The following is a 22,860-nucleotide window of genomic DNA, read 5'->3' on the forward strand; positions in this document are numbered from 1 at the left end:
ATAGTATGCTTCAACACCAGTCTCACACCAGTGTGTGATCAGCTCCAATAGTATGCTTCAACACCAGTCTCACACCTATTGCACCAGTCTGTGATCAGCTCCAATAGTACGCTTCAACACCAGTCTCACACCAGTGTGTGATCAGCTCCAATAGTATGCTTCAACACCAGTCTCACACCAGTGTGTGATCAGCTCCAATAGTATGCTTCAACACCAGTCTCACACCAGTGTGTGATCAGCTCCAATAGTATGCTTCAACACCAGTCTCACACCTATTACACCAGTGTGTGATCAGCTCCAATAGTACGCTTCAACACCAGTCTCACACCTGTGTGTGATCAGCTCCAATAGTATGCTTCAACACCAGTCTCACACCTATTGTACCAGTGTGTGATCAGCTCCAATAGTATGCTTCAACACCAGTCTCACACCAGTGTGTGATCAGCTCCAATAGTATGCTTCAACACCAGTCTCACACCTATGTGTGATCAGCTCCAATAGTATGCTTCAACACCAGTCTCACACCTATTGTACCAGTGTGTGATCAGCTCCAATAGTATGCTTCAACACTAGTCTCACACCTATTGTACCAGTGTGTGATCAGCTCCAATAGTATGCTTCAACACCAGTCTCACACCAGTGTGTGATCAGCTCCAATAGTATGCTTCAACACCAGTCTCACACCTATTGTACCAGTGTGTGATCAGCTCCAATAGTATGCTTCAACACCAGTCTCACACCTATTGCACCAGTCTGTGATCAGCTCCAATAGTACGCTTCAACACCAGTCTCACACCAGTGTGTGATCAGCTCCAATAGTATGCTTCAACACCAGTCTCACACCTATGTGTGATCAGCTCCAATAGTATGCTTCAACACCAGTCTCACACCTATGTGTGATCAGCTCCAATAGTACGCTTCAACACCAGTCTCACACCTATGTGTGATCAGCTCCAATAGTATGCTTCAACACCAGTCTCACACCTATTGCACCAGTCTGTGATCAGCTCCAATAGTACGCTTCAACACCAGTCTCACACCAGTGTGTGATCAGCTCCAATAGTATGCTTCAACACCAGTCTCACACCTATGTGTCATCAGCTCCAATAGTATGCTTCAACACCAGTCTCACACCTATGTGTGATCAGCTCCAATAGTACGCTTCAACACCAGTCTCACACCTATGTGTGATCAGCTCCAATAGTATGCTTCAACACCAGTCTCACACCTATTGCACCAGTCTGTGATCAGCTCCAATAGTACGCTTCAACACCAGTCTCACACCAGTGTGTGATCAGCTCCAATAGTATGCTTCAACACCAGTCTCACACCTATGTGTGATCAGCTCCAATAGTATGCTTCAACACCAGTCTCACACCTATGTGTGATCAGCTCCAATAGTACGCTTCAACACCAGTCTCACACCTATGTGTGATCAGCTCCAATAGTATGCTTCAACACCAGTCTCACACCTATTGTACCAGTGTGTGATCAGCTCCAATAGTATGCTTCAACACTAGTCTCACACCTATTGTACCAGTGTGTGATCAGCTCCAATAGTATGCTTCAACACCAGTCTCACACCAGTGTGTGATCAGCTCCAATAGTATGCTTCAACACCAGTCTCACACCTATTGTACCAGTGTGTGATCAGCTCCAATAGTATGCTTCAACACCAGTCTCACACCAGTGTGTGATCAGCTCCAATAGTATGCTTCAACACCAGTCTCACACCTATTGTACCTGTGTGTGATCAGCTCCAATAGTACGCTTCAACACTAGTCTCACACCTATTGCACCAGTGTGTGATCAGCTCTAATAGTACGCTTCAACACCAGTCTCACACCAGTGTGTGATCAGCTCCAATAGTATGCTTCAACACCAGTCTCACACCAGTGTGTGATCAGCTCCAATAGTATGCTTCAACACCAGTCTCACACCAGTGTGTGATCAGCTCCAATAGTATGCTTCAACACCAGTCTCACACCTATTACACCAGTGTGTGATCAGCTCCAATAGTACGCTTCAACACCAGTCTCACACCTGTGTGTGATCAGCTCCAATAGTATGCTTCAACACCAGTCTCACACCTATTGTACCAGTGTGTGATCAGCTCAAATAGTATGCTTCAACACCAGTCTCACACCAGTGTGTGATCAGCTCCAATAGTATGCTTCAACACCAGTCTCACACCTATGTGTGATCAGCTCCAATAGTATGCTTCAACACCAGTCTCACACCTATTGTACCAGTGTGTGATCAGCTCCAATAGTATGCTTCAACACTAGTCTCACACCTATTGTACCAGTGTGTGATCAGCTCCAATAGTATGCTTCAACACCAGTCTCACACCAGTGTGTGATCAGCTCCAATAGTATGCTTCAACACCAGTCTCACACCTATTGTACCAGTGTGTGATCAGCTCCAATAGTATGCTTCAACACCAGTCTCACACCAGTGTGTGATCAGCTCCAATAGTGTGCTTCAATACCAGTCTCACACCTATTGTACCTGTGTGTGATCAGCTCCAATAGTACGCTTCAACACTAGTCTCACACCTATTGCACCAGTGTGTGATCAGCTCCAATAGTACGCTTCAACACCAGTCCCACACCAGTGTGTGATCAGCTCCAATAGTATGCTTCAACACCAGTCTCACACCAGTGTGTGATCAGCTCCAATAGTATGCTTCAACACCAGTCTCATACCAGTGTGTGATCAGCTCCAATAGTATGCTTCAACACCAGTCTCACACCTATTACACCAGTGTGTGATCAGCTCCAATAGTACGCTTCAACACCAGTCTCACACCTGTGTGTGATCAGCTCCAATAGTATGCTTCAACACCAGTCTCACACCTATTGTACCAGTGTGTGATCAGCTCCAATAGTATGCTTCAACACCAGTCTCACACCAGTGTGTGATCAGCTCCAATAGTATGCTTCAACACCAGTCTCACACCTATGTGTGATCAGCTCCAATAGTATGCTTCAACACCAGTCTCACACCTATTGTACCAGTGTGTGATCAGCTCCAATAGTATGCTTCAACACTAGTCTCACACCTATTGTACCAGTGTGTGATCAGCTCCAATAGTATGCTTCAACACCAGTCTCACACCAGTGTGTGATCAGCTCCAATAGTATGCTTCAACACCAGTCTCACACCTATTGTACCAGTGTGTGATCAGCTCCAATAGTATGCTTCAACACCAGTCTCACACCAGTGTGTGATCAGCTCCAATAGTATGCTTCAACACCAGTCTCACACCTGTTGTACCTGTGTGTGATCAGCTCCAATAGTACGCTTCAACACTAGTCTCACACCTATTGCACCAGTGTGTGATCAGCTCCAATAGTACGCTTCAACACCAGTCTCACACCAGTGTGTGATCAGCTCCAATAGTATGCTTCAACACCAGTCTCACACCAGTGTGTGATCAGCTCCAATAGTATGCTTCAACACCAGTCTCACACCAGTGTGTGATCAGCTCCAATAGTATGCTTCAACACCAGTCTCACACCTATTACACCAGTGTGTGATCAGCTCCAATATTACGCTTCAACACCAGTCTCACACCTGTGTGTGATCAGCTCCAATAGTATGCTTCAACACCAGTCTCACACCTATTGTACCAGTGTGTGATCAGCTCCAATAGTATGCTTCAACACCAGTCTCACACCTATTGTACCAGTGTGTGATCAGCTCCAATAGTATGCTTCAACACCAGTCTCACACCTATTGCACCAGTGTGTGATCAGCTCCAATAGTATGCTTCAACACCAGTCTCACACCTATTGTACCAGTGTGTGATCAGCTCCAATAGTATGCTTCAACACCAGTCTCACACCTGTGTGTGATCAGCTCCAATAGTATGCTTCAACACCAGTCTCACACCTATTGCACCAGTGTGTGATCAGCTCGAATAAAATGCTTCAACACCAGTCTCACACCTGTTGTACCAGTGTGTGATCAGCTCCAATAGTATGCTTCAACACTAGTCTCACACCTGTTGTACCAGTGTGTGATCAGCTCCAATAGTATGCTTCAACACTAGTCTCACACCTGTTGTACCAGTGTGTGATCAGCTCCAATAATATGCTTCAACACCAGTCTCACACCTATTGCACCAGTGTGTGATCAGCTCCAATAGTATGCTTCAACACCAGTCTCACACCTATTGCACCAGTGTGTGATCAGCTCCAATAGTATGCTTCAACACCAGTCTCACACCAGTGTGTGATCAGCTCCAATAGTATGCTTCAACACCAGTCTCACACCTGTGTGTGATCAGCTCCAATAGTATGCTTCAACACCAGTCTCACACCTATTGCACCCGTGTGTGATCAGCTCCAATTGTATGCTTCAACACCAGTCTCACACCTGTGTGTGATCAGCTCCAATAGTATGCTTCAACACCAGTCTCACACCTATTGCACCAGTGTGTGATCAGCTCCAATAATATGCTTCAACACCAGTCTCACACCTATTGCACCAGTGTGTGATCAGCTCCAATAGTATGCTTCAACACCAGTCTCACACCTGTTGTCCCAGTGTGTGATCAGCTCCAATAGTATGCTTCAACACTAGTCTCACACCTGTTGTACCAGTGTGTGATCAGCTCCAATAGTATGCTTCAACACTAGTCTCACACCTATTGTGTTTTTCCAATTCTTACTTTCTCTTAATGAAATGATAATCAGTTTTGTGCTCTGGATTTTACTGTTAGTTTGAGAATCTGGGTAGAGACTGTCCGTTGGTTAAAGACCAATAAAAAAATTCAAATGAAATTCTCCCGTTGCCTTGTGTAACTAATCTTTCCTCCTCCATGACAGGTTGACATTTATTTATGAAACCATAATTTAATAATCATGAAGACTTTAATATTTAAAAAGAAATGGTATTAAAGTGCAGGGACTGAGCTTTCGTAGCGCTGTATGGGAATTGGATAAGAACGATACTGAGTCAATGAGTCACAGGTTAGGTATTTAGACTGTGACACAACCTAATCATACTTAGTGCCAGGACTGAGTGCCAAAATAGCTTGATCCTCATAGGAGTTAATGGCAACTTGATCAGTTGAACAAGTTCCATGTCCATGGGTCAGAAAAAAAACCAAAATGGGAGGAGTTATGGAGCGAGAGAGAAACTGCTGACTACAGTCTATATCTGGGAGCTACTGGAAGCGAAAGAACCCAATAATTAGGGACTCCTTTAGGACACTGGGACTGTAAAAAGGACAGTGTAATTGATAAACCTTGTAGAACATTAACTAAAAAGCCCCAGATGAATCTTTAACCTCCTCACCTAATTCTTCGAAGAACTGTCTGGGGATTTAGTGTCTGTCCACACATCGGGATTATTGGATTCCTGCAATTTAGCTCGCTTGAACTGTCTTACATTTACTGGTCAAAATTACGTTAATAATTACATAAACCAACCTCCCTTTTAGGACATATTGTATTGTACTGAGTTAAAATCATAAACTAACATTTCTTTATTGACACACTTATGATAACTCAACTAACATCACGTTATTACTCTAATATTAAAGAGTACAACAATCTACTGAAGCAGATATCATGGCCAAGGGATAAATATTGCCCAGGACACGGGGAAGAACTCCCCTGCTCTACAAAATAGTAGCCATGGGATCTTTTGTGTCCACCTGAGAGGGCAGATGGGGTCTCGGTTTAACATCTCATCTGAAAGACAGTGCAGCACTCCCTCTGACAGTGCAGCTCTCCCTCAGTACTGCACTGGGAGTGTTGGCCTAGATTTTGTCTCTGGAGTTAGACTTAACCCACAATCTTCTGACTCAGAGGCGAGAGGGCTACCAACTGAGCCACAGCTGATACCCTGGCTGACAGCTTTACAACTTTTTCCTTTGCTCTGTTGCCTCACCTACACCTCTAAAGACTCTGAATTCTGCCAGACTTTCCTGGCATCTCGCGGGTAGCTTTGCTGATGAGGATGCAATACACAACAACTGATTCCAAACCCTGTACAAGACTGGTTTACACTCCACTGTTAAAAAGGGCATGATATTTTGTAGCCTTGATCCTGAATTAAGCAAGCAATCCTTTTATTTAGCAAGTGTACTTAGCAAGCAGATCAGGAGAAAAATGCAATTGTCTTCCAACAGAATTAATTTTGTCAGAAGCATGTATCCCAAAACTAAAGTTTGTTTCTGTTTAGCTCTCAGTAAGGCTGAGAGAGTTGATCTGAATTGCAAGTATAATTAGTGGACCTATTTCTCCTTAATTTAGTATTAGCAGCTTCTACGTGCTACTTGCTGTTTCTGGAGTTTCATTGTTGTAGAATCATAGAGTCATAGAATGGTTGCAACACAGAAGGAGGCCATTTGGCCCATCGAGCCTGTGCTGGCTCTTTGTAAGAGCAATCCAGTTAGTCTTATTCTCTAGCTCTTTCCCAGTAGCCCTGAAAATTTATTCCCTTCAAGTATTTATCCAATTCCTTTTTGAAAATCACAATTGCATCTGCTTCTACCACCCTTTCAGACAGCACATTCCAGATCATAACTACTCGCTGCGTGAAAAAGTTTTTCCTCATGTCACCTTTGGTTCTTTTGCCAATCACCTTAAATCTATGTCCTCTGATTCTCGACCCTTCTGCCAAAGGGAACAGTTTCTCTTTATTTATTTTATCCAAACCCTTCATGGTTTTGAACACTTCTATCAAATCTCCTCTCAACCTTCTCTACTCAAAGGAGAACAACCCCAGCATCTCCAGTCTTTCCACGTAACTGATGTCCCTCATCTCTGGAAACATTCTAGTAAATTTTTTCCGCACCCTCTCTAAGGCCTTCACATCCTTCCTAAAGTGCGGTGCCTAAAATTGGACACAATACTTCAGTTGTGGCTGAACCAGTGTTTTATAAAGTTTCAACTTAACTTCCTTGCTTTTGTACTCTATGCCTCTATTTATAAAGCCCAGGATCCCATATGCTTTTTTAACCGCTTTCTCAATCTGTCCTGCCACCTTCAAAGGTTTGTGCACATATGCCCCCAGGTCTCTCTGTTCCTGCACCCCCTTTAGAATTGTATCATTTAATTTATATTGGCTCTCCTCATTCTTCCTGCCAAAATGTATCACTTTGCACTTCTCTGCTTTAAATTTGATCTGCTATGTGTGTGCCCATTCCACCAGCCTGTCTATATCCTCTTGAAGTCTCCTCCTCACTGTTCACTATACTTCCAAGTTTTGTGTCATCTGCAAATTTTGAAATTGTGCCCTGTACACCCATGAGGGTTGTGAATCTTTGGAATTCTCTACCCCAGAGGGCTGTGGATGCTGAGTCGTTGAGTATATTCAAGGCTGAGATAGATAAATTTTTGGACTCTAGGGGAATCAAGGGATATGGGGGTCGGGCAGGAAAGTGGAGTTGAGGTTGAAGATCAGCCATGATCTGATTGAATGGTGGAGCAGGCTCGAGGGGCCGCACGGCCTACTCCTGCTCCTATTTCTTATGTTCTTATGTTCTTTAAGTCCAAGTCATTATTATATATCAAAAAAAGCAGTGGTCCTAGAACCGACCCCTGGGGAACACCACTGTATATCTTCCTCCAGTCCAAACACAACCATTCACCACTACACTCTGTTTCCTGTCCCTTAGCCAATTTCATATCCATGCTGCCACTGCCCCTTTTATTCCATGGGCTTCAACTTTGCAGACAAGCCTATTATGTGACACTTTATCAAACGCCTTTTGAAAGTCCATGTACACAACATCAACCACATTGCCCTCATCAACCCTCTCTGTTACCTCATCAAATAACTCAATCAAGTTAGTTAAACACGATTTGCCTTTAACAAATCCATGCTGGATTTCCTTTATTAATCTGCTCTTGTCCAAGTGGCTATTAATTTTGTCCCAGATTATTGTTTCTAAAAGCTTCCCCACCACCGAGGTTAAACTAACTGGCCTGTAGCTGCCGGGTTTATCTTTGCATCCTTTTTTGAACAAGGGTGTAACATTTGCAATTCTCGAGTCCTCTGGCACCACCCCTATACCTAAGGAGGATTGGAAGATTATGGCCAGCACCTCTGCAATTACCACTGTTACTTCCCTCAGCAACGTAGGATGTATCCCATCTGGACCGGGTGACTTATCTACTTTAAGTACAGCCAGCCTTTCTAGTACCTCCTCTTTATCAGTTTTAAGCCCATCCAGTATCTCAACTACCTTTCACTGTGACTTTGGCAGCATCTTCTTCCTTGGTAAAGACAGATGCAAAGTACTCATTTAGTACCTCAGCCATGCCCTCTGCCTCCATGCGTAGATCTCCTTTTTGGTCTCTAATTGGCCCCACCCCACCTCTTACTACCCGTTTACTATTTATATGCCTATAGAAGACTTTTAGATTCCCTTTTATGTTAGCCACCAGTCTATTCTCATACTCTCTTTTTGCCCCTCTAATTTCCTTTTACACTTCTCCTCTGTACTTTCTATATTCAGCCTGGTTCTCACTTGTATTATCAACCTGACATCTGTCATACGCCCCTTTTTTCTGCTTCATCTTCCTCTTTCGTCATCCAGGGAGCTCTGGCTTTGGTTGCCCTACCTTTCCCCCTCGTGGGAATATACCTAGACTGTACCCGAATCATCACTTCTTTAAAGCAGGTGGTATCTCCCAAGTTGGTGAATTTGCATTAAGTCTTTTGAAGATTCCCCGCTTCAGCTCCTGGATTCTTTTTATACCAGGACCCTTTAACATAGAATATAGGAGGCCATTCGGCCCTTCGAGCCTGCTCCACCATTCAATATGATCATGGCTGATCCTCTATCTCAATACCATATTCACACTCTCTCCCCATACCCCTTTAGGGTATCCTTTGTTTTTACTTACTTTTTGTTGTGCTAGCACCGTTGCTAGCTGGCAGTTTATTCTCTGACAGTATTTCTTCTGACTTTCTCGCAGTGGTTCTCTGTCTGTTTGGTTTGTTTCACGTTGTCGTAAAAATTCTTCAGAACCTCCAGTCCAACATCTGAGCTCAAATTGCTAATGAACGTTTTTAGTAAATAAGATGTTGGTGTAGGAAAATGGAGGATTCTAATCGTGAGATGAATTTAATGGTGCTGAGTTAAACAGGTGGATCTAGCAAAAGGGACGACAATAATATGAGGTACCTAAGCTCGGGAATTCCCTCCCTAATCTTCTCCGCCTCTCCGCCTCTCTCTCCTCCTTTAAAATGCTGATTAAAACATACCTCTTTGACCAAGTGTTTGGTCACCTGTCCTAATATCTCCTTCCTTGGCTTGGTGGCAATTGTTGTCTGATTACAGACCAGTGAAGTGTCTTGGGACGTTTTACTACGTTAAAGGCGCTATATAAATGCAAATTGTTGTGGTGGTAAGTGTAGCACACTCGGGAGGAACAAGTGACTTTGGACCTATGTTTCCCAAAGTTCTCCACCACTGGGGAGGTTTTCCTCTCCTCACGTCTGGATCTGTTGTAGATTAATTGAAAGGGATTGATTGCTATGATTAGTCAACAACTCCATTATCGTTTTATCATGCAACTACCAGGTTGGTAGAAGGAAAACTAGATGGACCTTGGTCTTTTTTCATCGAACAATTCCTATATCCCTAATTTCTGGAAGCCTTTATGAGGCTGATGTTTGATGCAACATGATATGCGCGCAGTAAGGAATAGACCATGTTTTATTAATATTCGATGGTGAGTCTGGAATGGTATGGAAGGCTGAAGTTACAGACCCCTAATCTCCAGACCTTTAAATTTAATGTTGTGAACAGATCTTTAGAGCAAGTTTTTGAAGTGAGAGTAAATCTAACTCTACATTGGCTGGGAATCAAACCCAGGCTAATTGCATGGGAGACGGGGTCTCTACCACCGAACCACCAATGCTCCACTTTAGATTAAATTGCGGTGTGGGCTGGACCTAGTGGCGCTAATAAAATGATCAGACTAGGTTTCAGAGGAGAGACGAGCAGAAATGTTCTTACCCAGCGAGTTGTTATGATCTGGAATGCACTGCCTGAACGGGCGGTGGAAACAGATTCAATAATAACTTTCAAATAGGGAATTGGATAAATACTTGAAAAGGAAAAATTTGCAGGGCTATGGGGAAAGAGCAGGGGAGTGGGACTAATTGGATAGCTCTTCCAAAGAGCCGGCACAGGCATGATGGGCCAAATGGCCTCCTCTGTGCTGTAAGATTCAATGATAAGGGCTGGTTCTGAAACCAGCCGAGAGTATATATTGGGTGCAACTGTTGGAAGGGGAAGAGCATGAGCAAACTGAATACATTCAGGGGCAATACGGAGGCTCTGTCACATTTCGGGATTTTTTACCATTTGTCCATGGGGAAAAATGTTTTGGATATGATTTGTGTTGAAGTGTTGCTTTTAAATTAAAGTGAGTTGGTGAAAGGTTAACCCCACATAGTGGACCTGCGGGGACAGAGAAGGATAGGTATGTTAATGAGCAGCTAGTGATATTGTTACCAGGGAAGAAGAGATCAAAGACCGCCATGTTTGAAGTGAGTTGGTAAGGTCTGCTGAGAGAGAAGGCAATTAAGGCTCAGGCAGATTACATTAAAAGCCAGCCAGAGCCAATGTATGTCTTTGTCTGATTGAATGCTAAGACTGACTAAAATCAAATATATTTAGCCCTCTAACCAGGACAGGATGATGTGTTTATTATTTTTTTTTCTCATTTACTAGGAGGGAACTGAAGTTAGGTGGAGTAACTGAGATTTGTTATGATTGGTACCCTATACATTCACTTGCTGTCCGTAAACCAAAGCAGCTTCACGAAATGTATCCGGCTTTGTCCTCACAAAAGTGCTAATCGGTCTAGTTACTGAAAGATTGGAAGAGCTTAATGGGGACATGTGCGAAGCATCTGATATCCAGCTCAGATCACAAGGTGAGCTCTTGGACCTAACAGAGGCGGAGTTTGCTTCCAGAAGTGATCAGCACCATCGAACCACAGAGAATATCCAAGGCAGACCTCAAATTAGTGACTGGCTTCAATAGAAATAAGTAACCAGACAGAAAGAGAAAGGTAATATTGAAACAACAAAACAAAATAGATAATGAAAGACATTGCCATTATAATGAAATTGGTTTAAATTAGAGAAAGAAAGAACTTGCATTTTTACAGCGCCTTTCACAACCTCAGGACGTCCCAAAGCACTTTACAGCCAATTAAGTACTTTTGAAGTGTAGTCATTGTTGTAATGTAGGAAACCCGGCAACCAATTTGTACACAGCAAGGTCCCACAAACAGCAATGAGATAATGACCAGATTATCTGTTTTTATTGATGTTGGTTGAGGTTTAAATATTGGACACCAGGGAGAACTCTCCTGCTTTTCTTTGAACAATGCTACAGGATCTTTTACGTCCACCTGAGAGAGCAGATGGAGCCTTGGTTTAACGTCTCATCCGAAAGACGGCATCTCCGACAGTGCAGCACTCCGTCAGTACTGGCACTGGGAGTGTCAGCCTAGATTATGGGCTCAAGTCTCTGAAGTAGGACTCAAACCCACAACCATCTGACTATTAAGAAATGCTAAAAAGGTAATCTATGAGGAGAACAGAGAAATAGAAAAAAAAACTATAATTACCATTGGGGGAAATGAATTATACCGTTACATTTTTGTAGCACATGGATTTTAAGATTAAGTGGGCCCCTTAAGTATAAGTGAGCTGAAATAGAAAAGGAAATGCCTAAACTTTTACTACTTTTCACTGATTTTCAGAATAGAAAATGCAAATACGATCTGTCATCTGGTGTCCAAGTTGGCAGAAAGTGCGAATAGAATTATAGCAAACAGTGAGTCCAAAAGCGACAAGGGTGGTTGAAATATTGGATTTACTGTTAGATTCATAAAGCATCAGGTTTAGATGGAATCCAGCTGAGAATACTAAAATAAATTAGACCAAAACTATGGGGATTGTGCGGTGAAAATTCCACAAAAAATCTTTGGTTGCTGGGGATGTTTCCAATTTTTTTTTGGAAAAAAAGTCCGAATAGTGATCTTGGAAATTGTAGACCAGGTAATATTAATATTAATATAATATAATGTTAATATAATATTGATATTGTTAACGAAAGAACAATTCAGTATTATCTGTTAAAAAATAATCTGGGTTTCCGACAAGCGCTGCATGTCTAATAGAAAGGAGTTTCTTTGAGAGGATAGGACCCAGTTTAGTGGATGAAAATCATATAACTGATGTGTAGTTTAATGTTGAAAATGCACTTGATCACTCCAAAAGATTCTGGCTCAACTGAAAACTCAAGAGATCAAGAAGGAAGTTGTTAACTGGACAATAAATTGGCACGGTAAGTGGAACCAGAGACTAGCTGTTAACAGTTTTGGTTCCCGTTGACTTGCCATGGAAACCACAGCTATGCAGAATTCCGTCCTGGGACTCGCTGTTGTTATTTATTAATGATTTGGATGAAGTTATTGTAAGTAGGTCACCCTTCAAACCAAATTTTGTAGGAAGGCCCATAGATGTCAGCTGTAGCTCAGTAGGTAGCACTCTTGCCCCTCAAGTCAGTAGGTTGAGGGTTCAAGCCTTACTCGAGAGACTTGAGCCCATAATCCAGGCTGACACTCCCAGTGTAGTACTGAGAGGGTGCTGTACTGTCAGAGGCACCATGTGATCTTAAACAAGAGGTCCTGTCTGCTCTCTCAGGTAGATGTGGAAGATCCCATGGCACTATTTGAAGAAGAGCTGGGGAGTTGTCCCCAGTGTCCTGGCCATTATTTATCCCTTAACCAACATCACTAAAAACGGATTACCTGATCATTATCACATTTCTCTTTGTGGGACCTTGCTGTGCGCAAATTGGCTGCCGGGTTTCCTACATTACAACAATGACCACACTTCATTGGCTGTAAAGCACTTTGGGGCGTCCTGAGGTCAGGAATAAATGCAAGTTCTTTCTTTTCTATGGAGATGGATATTGTTCAAAAAAACTTACTAAATATTACTTGTCCTGTCCTCATGAAACTGACTTAAGGTGAGTATTACTGTGGAAGATCTACTGGTAACATTATAAAAATAGTACGTGTGTGCACACATTCTGACTGTCACACTTCAGACATGACATTATATAGCGCTATATAAATTTACACATGTGTAAAATTATCTTAAAATGCTTGGTGTTTCTTAGCCACAGCCTGAAACTGACAAGAACATTCCAATATGCTTTGTGGCCTCAAAAGGAAGATTGAGGGGAGATCTAATCAAGGTCTTTAAGGGAACTGATAGGGTAGATATGGAGAAACTATTTCTTCTGGTGGGGGAATCCAGAACAAGGGGGACACAATCTTAAAATTAGAGCTGGGCCATTCAGGAGTGAAATCAGGAAGCACTTCTTCACACAAAGGGTAGTGGAAATCTGGAACTCTCTTCCCCCCAGAAGGTTGTGAATGCTAGGGGTCAGTTGGAGCTTTCAAGACTGAGATGGATAGATTTTTGTTGGGCGAGCAGAGTTAAAATTAATTCATTAATTTCTAATTCAATGCCATGGACCCAAATACATCAACAGTAAAAAAATACCACAGAGATATGGTAAAAGACTAAATAAAATCACACATTCATTACACTCAAAGATTTTGTATTTTTAAATCTAACCTCATATGCTCAATGTCTTTCTGTTTGAGGAAAGAAGGTTCAGAAACCATGGGCCACAATGTAGGGACCAAACTGTACAAAAGAAGATGAAGCAAATGAGGAAAATGTGATTAGGTAACACCACGTGTAAAAGGCCTTTGGTTGGAGAAGGAAAGGGAAGACTGAGGGAGCTGAGGAGATTCACGGTTTTGAGGCACTGGGAAAGAATGAGTTGGAGTAGGGGAGAGTTTGCCGAGTCTTCATTGCAACACAGTGGGAATACAGAGAGAGGACGATTGGGTAGGATTGACAATGGAGGCTTTGAAGGAATAAGGCAAGAAAATTCAGAATAGGACTGACCATAGTAGTATCAGTAAAATAGGCATGATGTGGAGATGCCGGTGATGGACTGGGGTTGACAATTGTAAACAATTTTACAACACCAAGTTACAGTCCAGCAATTTTATTTTCAATTCACAAGCTTTCGGAGGCTTCCTCCTTCGTCAGGTGAACGATGTCGAAATGAAATCCTCGAAATGAAATCGCATTTATAATTCACAGAACAATGCTTGGTGATTACAGACAGTTTTTTCAACTGCCCGTTGCCAAGGCAATCAGTGTGCAGACAGACAGGTGTTACCTGCAGGTTCTCAGAATATACAAATCACCAAAAAAAACAACAAACAAACAAAAAAAAACAGAGATAGAGAGGTAGAAACATAGAAAAGACAGCAACTGACCCGTTATATTAAAAACAGATAACATTTGTTCGCTGGTGAGGTAACGTGTAGCGTGACATGAACCCAAGATCCCGGTTGAGGCCGTCCTCATGGGTGCGGAACTTGGCTATCAATTTCTGCTCGACGATTTTGCGTTGTCGTGTGTCTCGAAGGCCGCCTTGGAGTACGCTTACCCGAAGGTCGGTGGATGAATGTCCATGACTGCTGAAGTGTTCCCCGACTGGGAGGGAACCCTCCTGTTTGGCGATTGTTGCGCGGTGTCCGTTCATCCGTTGTCGCAGCGTCTGCATGGTCTCGCCAATGTACCATGCTCCGGGGCATCCTTTCCTGCAACGTATGAGGTAGACAACGTTGGCCGAGTCACAGGAGTATGAACCATGCACCTGGTGGGTGGTGTCCTCTCGTGTGATGGTGGTATCTGTGTCGATGATCTGGCATGTCTTGCAGAGGTTACCGTGGCAGGGTTGTGTGGTGTCGTGGACGCTGTTCTCCTGAAAGCTGGGTAATTTGCTGCGAATGATGGTCTGTTTGAGGTTGGGTGGCTGTTTAAAGGCGAGTAGTGGAGGTGTGGGGATGGCCATAGCGAGGTGTTCGTCGTCATTGATGACATGTTGAAGGCTGCGGAGAACATGGCGTAGTTTCTCCGCTCCGGGGAAGTACTGGACGACAAAGGGTACTCTGTTGGTTGCGTCCCGTGTTAGTCTCCTGAGGAGGTCTATGCGATTTTTTGCTGTGGCCCGTCGGAACTGTCGATCGATGAGTCGAGCGTCATATCCCGTTCTTACTAGGGCGTCTTTCAGCGTCTGTAGGTGTCCATCGCGTTCCTCCTCGTCTGAGCAGACCCTGTGTATTCGCAGGGCCTGTCCATAGGGGATGGCCTCTTTGACGTGGTTAGGGTGGAAGCTGGAAAAGTGGAGCATCGTGAGGTTGTCTGTGGGCTTGCGGTAGAGTGAGGTGCTGAGGTGCCCGTCTTTGATGGAGATTCGTGTGTCCAAGAAAGAAATTGATTCTGAGGAGTAGTCCATGGTGAGCTTGATGGTGGGATGGAACTTGTTGATGTTGTCGTGTAGTCTCTTTAGTGATTCCTTGCCGTGGGTCCATAGAAAGAAAATGTCGTCGATGTATCTGGTGTATAGTGTTGGTTGGAGGTCTTGTGCAGTGAAGAAGTCATGCTCGAACTTGTGCATGAAAATGTTGGCGTATTGGGGTGCGAATTTGGTCCCCATGGCTGTTCCATGTGTTTGGGTAAAGAACTGGTTATCGAAGGTGAAGACATTATGATCCAGGATGAAGCGGATGAGTTGTAGGATGGCGTCCGGAGATTGGCTGTTGTTGGTGTTGAGTATTGATGCTGTCGCAGCGATGCCGTCATCGTGGGGGATACTGGTGTATAGTGCCGAGACGTCCATCGTGGTGAGAAGTGTTCCTGGTTCAACTGGTCCGTGGGTACTGAGTTTTTGTAGGAAGTCTGTAGTCTGTAGTGTCGCGACAGAAGCTGGGGGTTCCCTGTACGATCATAAACATAATGGCGATGGAGCAGTTGAAACCAATAGGGATAGATTGCTCATCAGTTAACAAGCTTTTTTATTGTACACTGTCCAAGAATTCAAGAGGGAGGTGATGGAGGAGAGTCTCTAGATATGGGAGCAGAATTCAAATCTTGGGAGCTTTACACTTACTGGCTGCTGAAGGTTGATGAAGAACAATTCTGTTTTCCTATCATCACAGCTAATCTAATCCTGAATAATCACCCACTGTATCCTTCCCACTTGGGCCCTCTTGGAGTCAGCACTTTTAATACACAACATCTATTAATTGTATTATCTCTTCCTTGATATCAAATCTTATGACACTCTGATCACTAAGGTTCAAATGTTGCCAAATGTTCTCACCATCTGAGACCGACTAATAAATATTAGACCAAACATGAACTTTTCCCTAGTCTGATTGTCAAGAAACAGTCTCAATTAACTTAATGAATTTACCTCCTCTTGTTAAAAGATACCTACTCTTTAATTCATGGCAATTAAACTCACCCAGAGTTATTACCCTGCCTTTCCCCTGAAGCACTCTTTATTTGTTCAAATAATTCCACCTCAATTTCCTCCTTTTTCCCTGGTGAACTATACAATTTCCTGTCATTAATTTCTTTTCTCTTAGATTTCCACCCAAACTACTCTCATCCAAAGTTGAATCCACTTTGTTGATGACTTTCAGACTCTCCTTTATCACGATGGCCGCACTCCACAAAATCCTTCTAAATATTTAACACTAATTTATGGAACGTCGACTCGGCCCCTGGTTTTAACCTGGTCTCTATTAAAGGGTCACTGTCTCTAGGTAAAATATTTGGCAGTTTTTCCTTTTTTTTCCTTTTGTAAACAGAGGCCAGAATGATGTGGATCAAATTGAAACATATGATCACGATGGTGGGGGGAATCCAGAACAGAGGGGGAAATAATCTTAAAATTAGAACTAGGCCATTTAGGAGTGAAATCGGGAAGTTTTTTCCATACATAGGGTAGTAGAAATTTGGAACTCTCTTCCGCCAAAAGACTGTTGAGGCTGGGGGCCAATTGGAGCTTTCAAGGCTAAGATCGATAGATTTTTGTTAGGTAAGGGTATCAAGGGATATGGAGCAAAGGCGGGTAAATAGAGTTGAGGTACAGATCAGCCATGATCTATTTGAATGGCGGAACAGGCTGGAGGGGCTGAATGGCCAACTCCTGTTTCTAAGATGATGGTGATTGAAATGATGAATGGCTCTTTAGTGCTGCCCTCTCTATTCCTCTCGCCAGACATTGTCGTGATATCGGAGCGAAAACTGCCAATGTTGTGCCAATTACTGCCAGATTAAGTGTAGTTTTGTGCTATCCACTAGGACCTGGGCTGAGTCTGTAGAAACTCATTTTGTGAATGACTGGAGAGGAGACCTTCATCCCATCAGTCCATGCTGGATTCTGACCTACGTGCCAGAGGTGAAAGTTCAGTGTGTCACCTTGTCTCCTATAAGGCGATTATTAAATGTAAAGGAGAAGCAAAACATCATCATTTACTTGAAAGGATTTCTGTATAATTGTCAAGAGTAGCCTGGGCCTAATCCATACCTCTGGGAATTGCCTTCCTATTTGATTCACTGTGTGAACACTTCCCCCCACCTTTCTTTTATTTAAACAGGGTGAAGTTTACTGCACAAAGTGACAGTATAACCTCGCAATCAGGTTGCAACCTGATGCTGAAAGTTAAATGGTTGGAGTGAAGCTTGGTGGACATGTATAGTTACACACTCACAGAACTATCTCCTGGTCCTCAGAGTTCACCTAAATGAACATACCAAATGGACGGGCAGGAAAAGACCAGCCGGTCCATTAAGCCTGCCCCGCACCGTGATGGCCAGAGCATCATGACCAGACACTTCCCCCCCTCACCCACACAGCCGTGTAATCTACTGCAGGAGGCAAAGTACCAGAGAAAAACCCAGCGCCAATAATGGAAAAAAATACACTGGAAAATTCCTTTCCGACCCCCCCTCAGGCGATTGAAACCAATCCAGGAGATCACATGGACAAAGTGTTAGAATCATCCAGCACAGAACGAGGCCATTTGGCCCATCGTGCCTGTGCTTGTGCTTTGAAAGAGCTATCCAATTAGTCCTACTCCCCCGTTCTTTCCCCATAGCCCTGCAAATTTTCCATTTTCAAATATATATCCAACTCTCTTTTGAAAGTTACTGTTGAATCTGCTTCCACCACCCTTTCAGGCAGCGTATTCCAGGTCATAACAACTCGCTGTGTAAAAAACATTTCTGTTCATCTTTCTCCCGGTTTGAGCATCATGAATCATATCCTGCCAGGCTTAGGGTTGCCAACCCTCCAGGATTGCCCTGGAGTCTCTAGGAATTAAGGATTAGTCTCCAGGACACTGCTGTGAGCCACACCAGGGAGGAAAAAATCATAGTGGCATTAATAAAAATTGTTTGTTTTTTCCACTTTCATTTAATAGTCATAAAAATATTGGAGATGGGAAAAAAGGCTGTTTGACTGATAGTCAAGAATCATCCAATCGGATAATGAAGAGTCTGTTCGCTTTCCAATTGTCCGTGGGAAGGCGGGGCACCGTGATGATAGACATGTCAGGCGACCAATAGCGGAAGCGTGGGGGGTGGGGCTCTGCGAGGATTGGTGTGTTGGGCGATCAATGGCGGGGGCGGGACGGTTGGAGGTGAGGGGTCACGTGATGAAACCTCCAGGAATAAGTCCAGCCAGAGTTGGTCACCCTGTGTCAGGCTGAAATACACAGTCAGACTAGGAGCTACAGTATAAATGGAGCCTAGGAATAACAAGTTAGACACTAAAACCAGTAACCTGCAGCCACCTACATTCCCAAGGCTTCACGCACGGTGAGGAGCCTTGCTGGTGGTGATTGTGGGATGGATGAAGAGGTGTAACTGATTTTTTTTTGATAGGTGTTTTGGTGCGAGAAGATTTGGTGTGTGGGCCAAATCTCCTGACTTTGAGTAAGGGTCTTCATAAACTGTGCACCTTACCGTAAAACAGGGCATTTGAAACTCCTGGGAGCTGGTTTGCTGAAACACGCTTCTTTATTTATACTTAACAACAACTTGCATTTATATAGCGCCTTTAATATAGTAAAACGTCCCAAGGCGCTTCACAGGAGCGATATGAAACAAAAAATCAACACCGAGCCACATAAGGAGATATTAGGACAGGTGCCAAAAGAGGTGGGTTTCAAGGAGCATCTTAAAGGAGGAGAGAGAGGTAGAGAGGCGGAGAGGTTTAGGGAGGGAATTCCAGAGCTTAGGGTCTAGGCAGCTGAAGGCATAGCTGCCAATGGTGGAGCGAAGGAAATCAGGGACGTGCAAGAGGCCAGAATTGGATGAACGCAGAGATCTCGGAGGGTTGTAGGTGTCTCTGGCAAGATCAGCATTTATTGCCCATCCCTAGTTGCCCTGATAGTGGCTTGCTGGGCCACTGTGACAGCTAACCATGTTGGTGTGGGACTGGGGTCACATAAAAGGCATCACTGAACCAGTTGGGTTTTGATGACAATCCGACAGCTTCGTGGTCACTTTTACTGATGTCAGCTTTTTAATTCCAGGTTTTTTTTGACTCCCGTCTCCACAGCCACTCCTGAGGTGCCACTGCCGGCCCACGGTCGACCCCCTTCCCGTTCTCCTTCGCCCGCTCCCTCCATCCTGGGACATACCCGAAGGCTGTTGCCGGGTGGCCTGAAATTGTCTTCTCCAGTGGGGGTGAGCTGCCTGCAGAGGAGTGACAGGTGCCGACAGCTCACCCCGAAACTGTTGATGAGCCTGAGCACCAATTTCTTGCCATCCTTGGGCCTCAGTCTTCAAGCACAGGGGATCATTCCCCAGCGCCCTTTGACCTCCGAAAACCAACCCGAGCGAATTTCCAGCCCTTCAAGTCCCCAGGACTTCCCACAGTGCTTTACAACCAGTGCGTTCCTTTTGAAGAGCGGTCACTGTTGATATGAAAGAAAACACTGCAGCTGATTGGCGCACAGCAAGATCTCACAAACAGCGAATGGGTGAACGAGCAGTGTAGATTGAGGGAGGAATATTGGTCGAGACACTGGGAGAACTTCTTTCTCTTCTTTCAACAGTGTTATGGGATTATTTATGTCCACATGAGCAGGCAGACAGGACCTCGGTTTAACATCTCCTCTGGAAGAGGGGGCCTCTGATAATGCAGCACTCCCTTAGCAAAAGGAGTTGAAAGAAAGAAATGACATAAATCATATTGAAACGCTGCAATGTGTCATTTTCCACCTCACCTGATTGTTGTGATAATAAAAACGGCCCGTTCTTCTGGTTTCTCCTTCTCTTGTAACAAGTCTGCTAAACATTCTTTCACAAAGGTGATACCCTGTTAACAAAGCTACGACTTACGTGGCACCTTTCAAGTGTGCAGTGGCATCAATCCAGACAACAGTACACAAGAGAACAGCTAACACAGACTGATATAATACTTCAGAGTTTGATTCCCACGCTCTGAGGAGAATCAAAATCTCAGTGGTGAGGAATCTTGTAGACGGAGCAGTTAAACTTTGCTCCACAGAAAAATTACTTAACAATGAGCAGGAAATAATATAGATATCCATGGAAACGAATCACTACTGGAAGGGTCTACTTGATAAGAGTACTGAAACCAAAAGTTATAACTCTCAGGTTAACTGAGCTGGAAGAATATGGCACCAAATCACAAGGGAAGACTTTAACAACAACTTGCATTTAATATCGCCTTTAATGTAAGGCGATATTAAGACAGGTCACCAAAAGCTTGGTCAAAGAGGTAGGTTTTAAGAAGTGTCTTAAAGGAGGAGAGAGAGGTAGAGAGGTTTAGGGAGGGAATTCCAGAGCTTGGGGCCTAGGTAGCTGAAGGCACGGCCGCCAATGGTGGGACGGTGGAAATCGGGGATGCCGGGAGTTGGAGGAGCGTAAAGATCTTGGAGGGTTGTAGCGCTGGAGGAAGTTACTGAGATAGGGAGGGGCGAGGCCTCGGAGGGGATTTGAACACAAGGATGGGACTAGATCACTACTACTCAGTAAAGATCAAGCTGAGGTATCCTCGAAATACAGGAAAACAGTAGGAATTGGGGGGTAACCATATCGAAGCACCAGTCAATGCTGGCAGCTCTCAATCTGGGAATTACCTGAAGCAGAGACGTTAGAATGTAAAAGGGAGGTCTCCAACCGAACCTCAGAGAACAGGGGAATGAAAATTTAATAGCGGCTTCCAGAGAAAAATCTCCTCAGACTCTCTGCCGCTGTGCTAGTGTAGCTTCATCAGAAGTGTGTTGGAAACCTCGATTACACCCGTGCAAACCGGTGCGGGGGGGCGGGTGGAGTTTTAACCCTTACCCGCTGGGTGGGAACAGAGCGGGAGAGCAGTTAAAATGGAGTGGGTCCGTTTCCCACTGGATTTGGACGGGGACCCTGCTGTGTAAATGCTAATCGGGGTCCCGTGATTCAGAAGCAGGTCGGCAGCTGGTCTGAAGGCAGAAGAGGACCTTCTGGTAAGAATCATGGAACCTTACAGCACAGAAGCAGGCCATTTGGCCCATTGTGCCTGTGCCAGCCCTTTGTAAGAACTGTCCAATTAGTCCCACTCCCCCTGCTCTTTCCCCATAGCCCTGCAAATTTTTCCTTTTCAAGTATTTATCCAATTCCATTTTGAAAGTTATTATTGAATCTGCTTCCACCACCCTTTCAGGCAGTGCATTCCAGATCATAACAACTCACTGTGTAAAAAAAATTCTCCTCATCTCCCCTCTGCTTCTTTTGCCAATTACTTTAAATCTGTGTCCTCTGGTTATCGACCCTCCTGCTATTGGAAACAGTTTCTCCCATCTACTCTATCAAAACCCGTTATATTTTTGAACACCTCTATTAAATCTCCCTTTAACCTTCTCTGCTCTAAGGAGAACAATCCCAGCTTCTTTTGTCTCTCCACATAACTGAAGTCCCTCATCCCTGGTACCATTCTAGTAAATCTCCTCTGCACCCTCTCCAAAGCCTTGAGATCCTACCTAAGCACTGGAATTCCCTCCCTAAACCTCTCCACCTCTCCTTCATCCTTTGAGACGCTCCTTAAAACCTACCTCTTTGACCCAGTTTTTGGTCACCTGTCCTAATATCTTCTTAGTCTCAAATTTTGTCTGCTAGTGTTCCTGTGAAACGCCTTGGGACGTTTTATTACGTTAAAAGCGTTGTATAAATGCAAGTTGTTGTTGTTGTAAAGTGTGGTGTCCAGAATCGGACACAATCCTCCAGCAGAGGCCTAACCAGTGATTTGTAAAGGTTTAGCATAACTTCCTTGTTTTTGAATATGATAATGAAGCTCCTGCTTGCTTCAGAGGGTAGCTTCCAATGCCCGCCCGGAAAATGGAGTGGGGGCCAAATCTCTCATTCACTCGGTGTCACTCCTTTTTGCCAGATATCATAGTTCGGTCTGGGCCCATCTGCATCCAAAATCGATGGGGTTTACCAGACCCCCAAAAAAATCAGTCCCTAGCATCTCCAACAATGCAGCTCCCCTGCAGTGAATATGCCAGCCCACCAACCCCACAACCCTCTTAGAGACCAGAGTGCTACCACTGAGCCAAACTGACTTCTTGCTTCCCAATAACTGGCCAACACTTTTAACGTAGTAGAAATAGGAGCAGAACACAATTTGCTTTTGCATTAGTTACTGCGTTCAGAGTGACAGCCCAATTAGTCAATTAGACCGATTCAGGGCTATTAATCTTAAACAAAGACCAGTTTGTGATTGCCCGATAATGGTTCAGTATCTGAGGATATATTATACACTATTATAAAGTCTTGAAAAGCTATAAATTCCTTTGTTTTGTGCGTGAAAAAAGTGATATTTGAGGATAGAAGATAAAGTGAGGTCACAGGGTTGTGTTAGTTTAAGGATTTGTTTAACTCCAGTGTAAACATGATTGAGGCAAAGTGGCA

The sequence above is a fragment of the Heptranchias perlo genome, chromosome 3 (genome assembly GCF_035084215.1).
Source record: "Heptranchias perlo isolate sHepPer1 chromosome 3, sHepPer1.hap1, whole genome shotgun sequence".
In the NCBI taxonomy this organism is placed as follows: Eukaryota; Metazoa; Chordata; class Chondrichthyes; order Hexanchiformes; family Hexanchidae; genus Heptranchias; species Heptranchias perlo.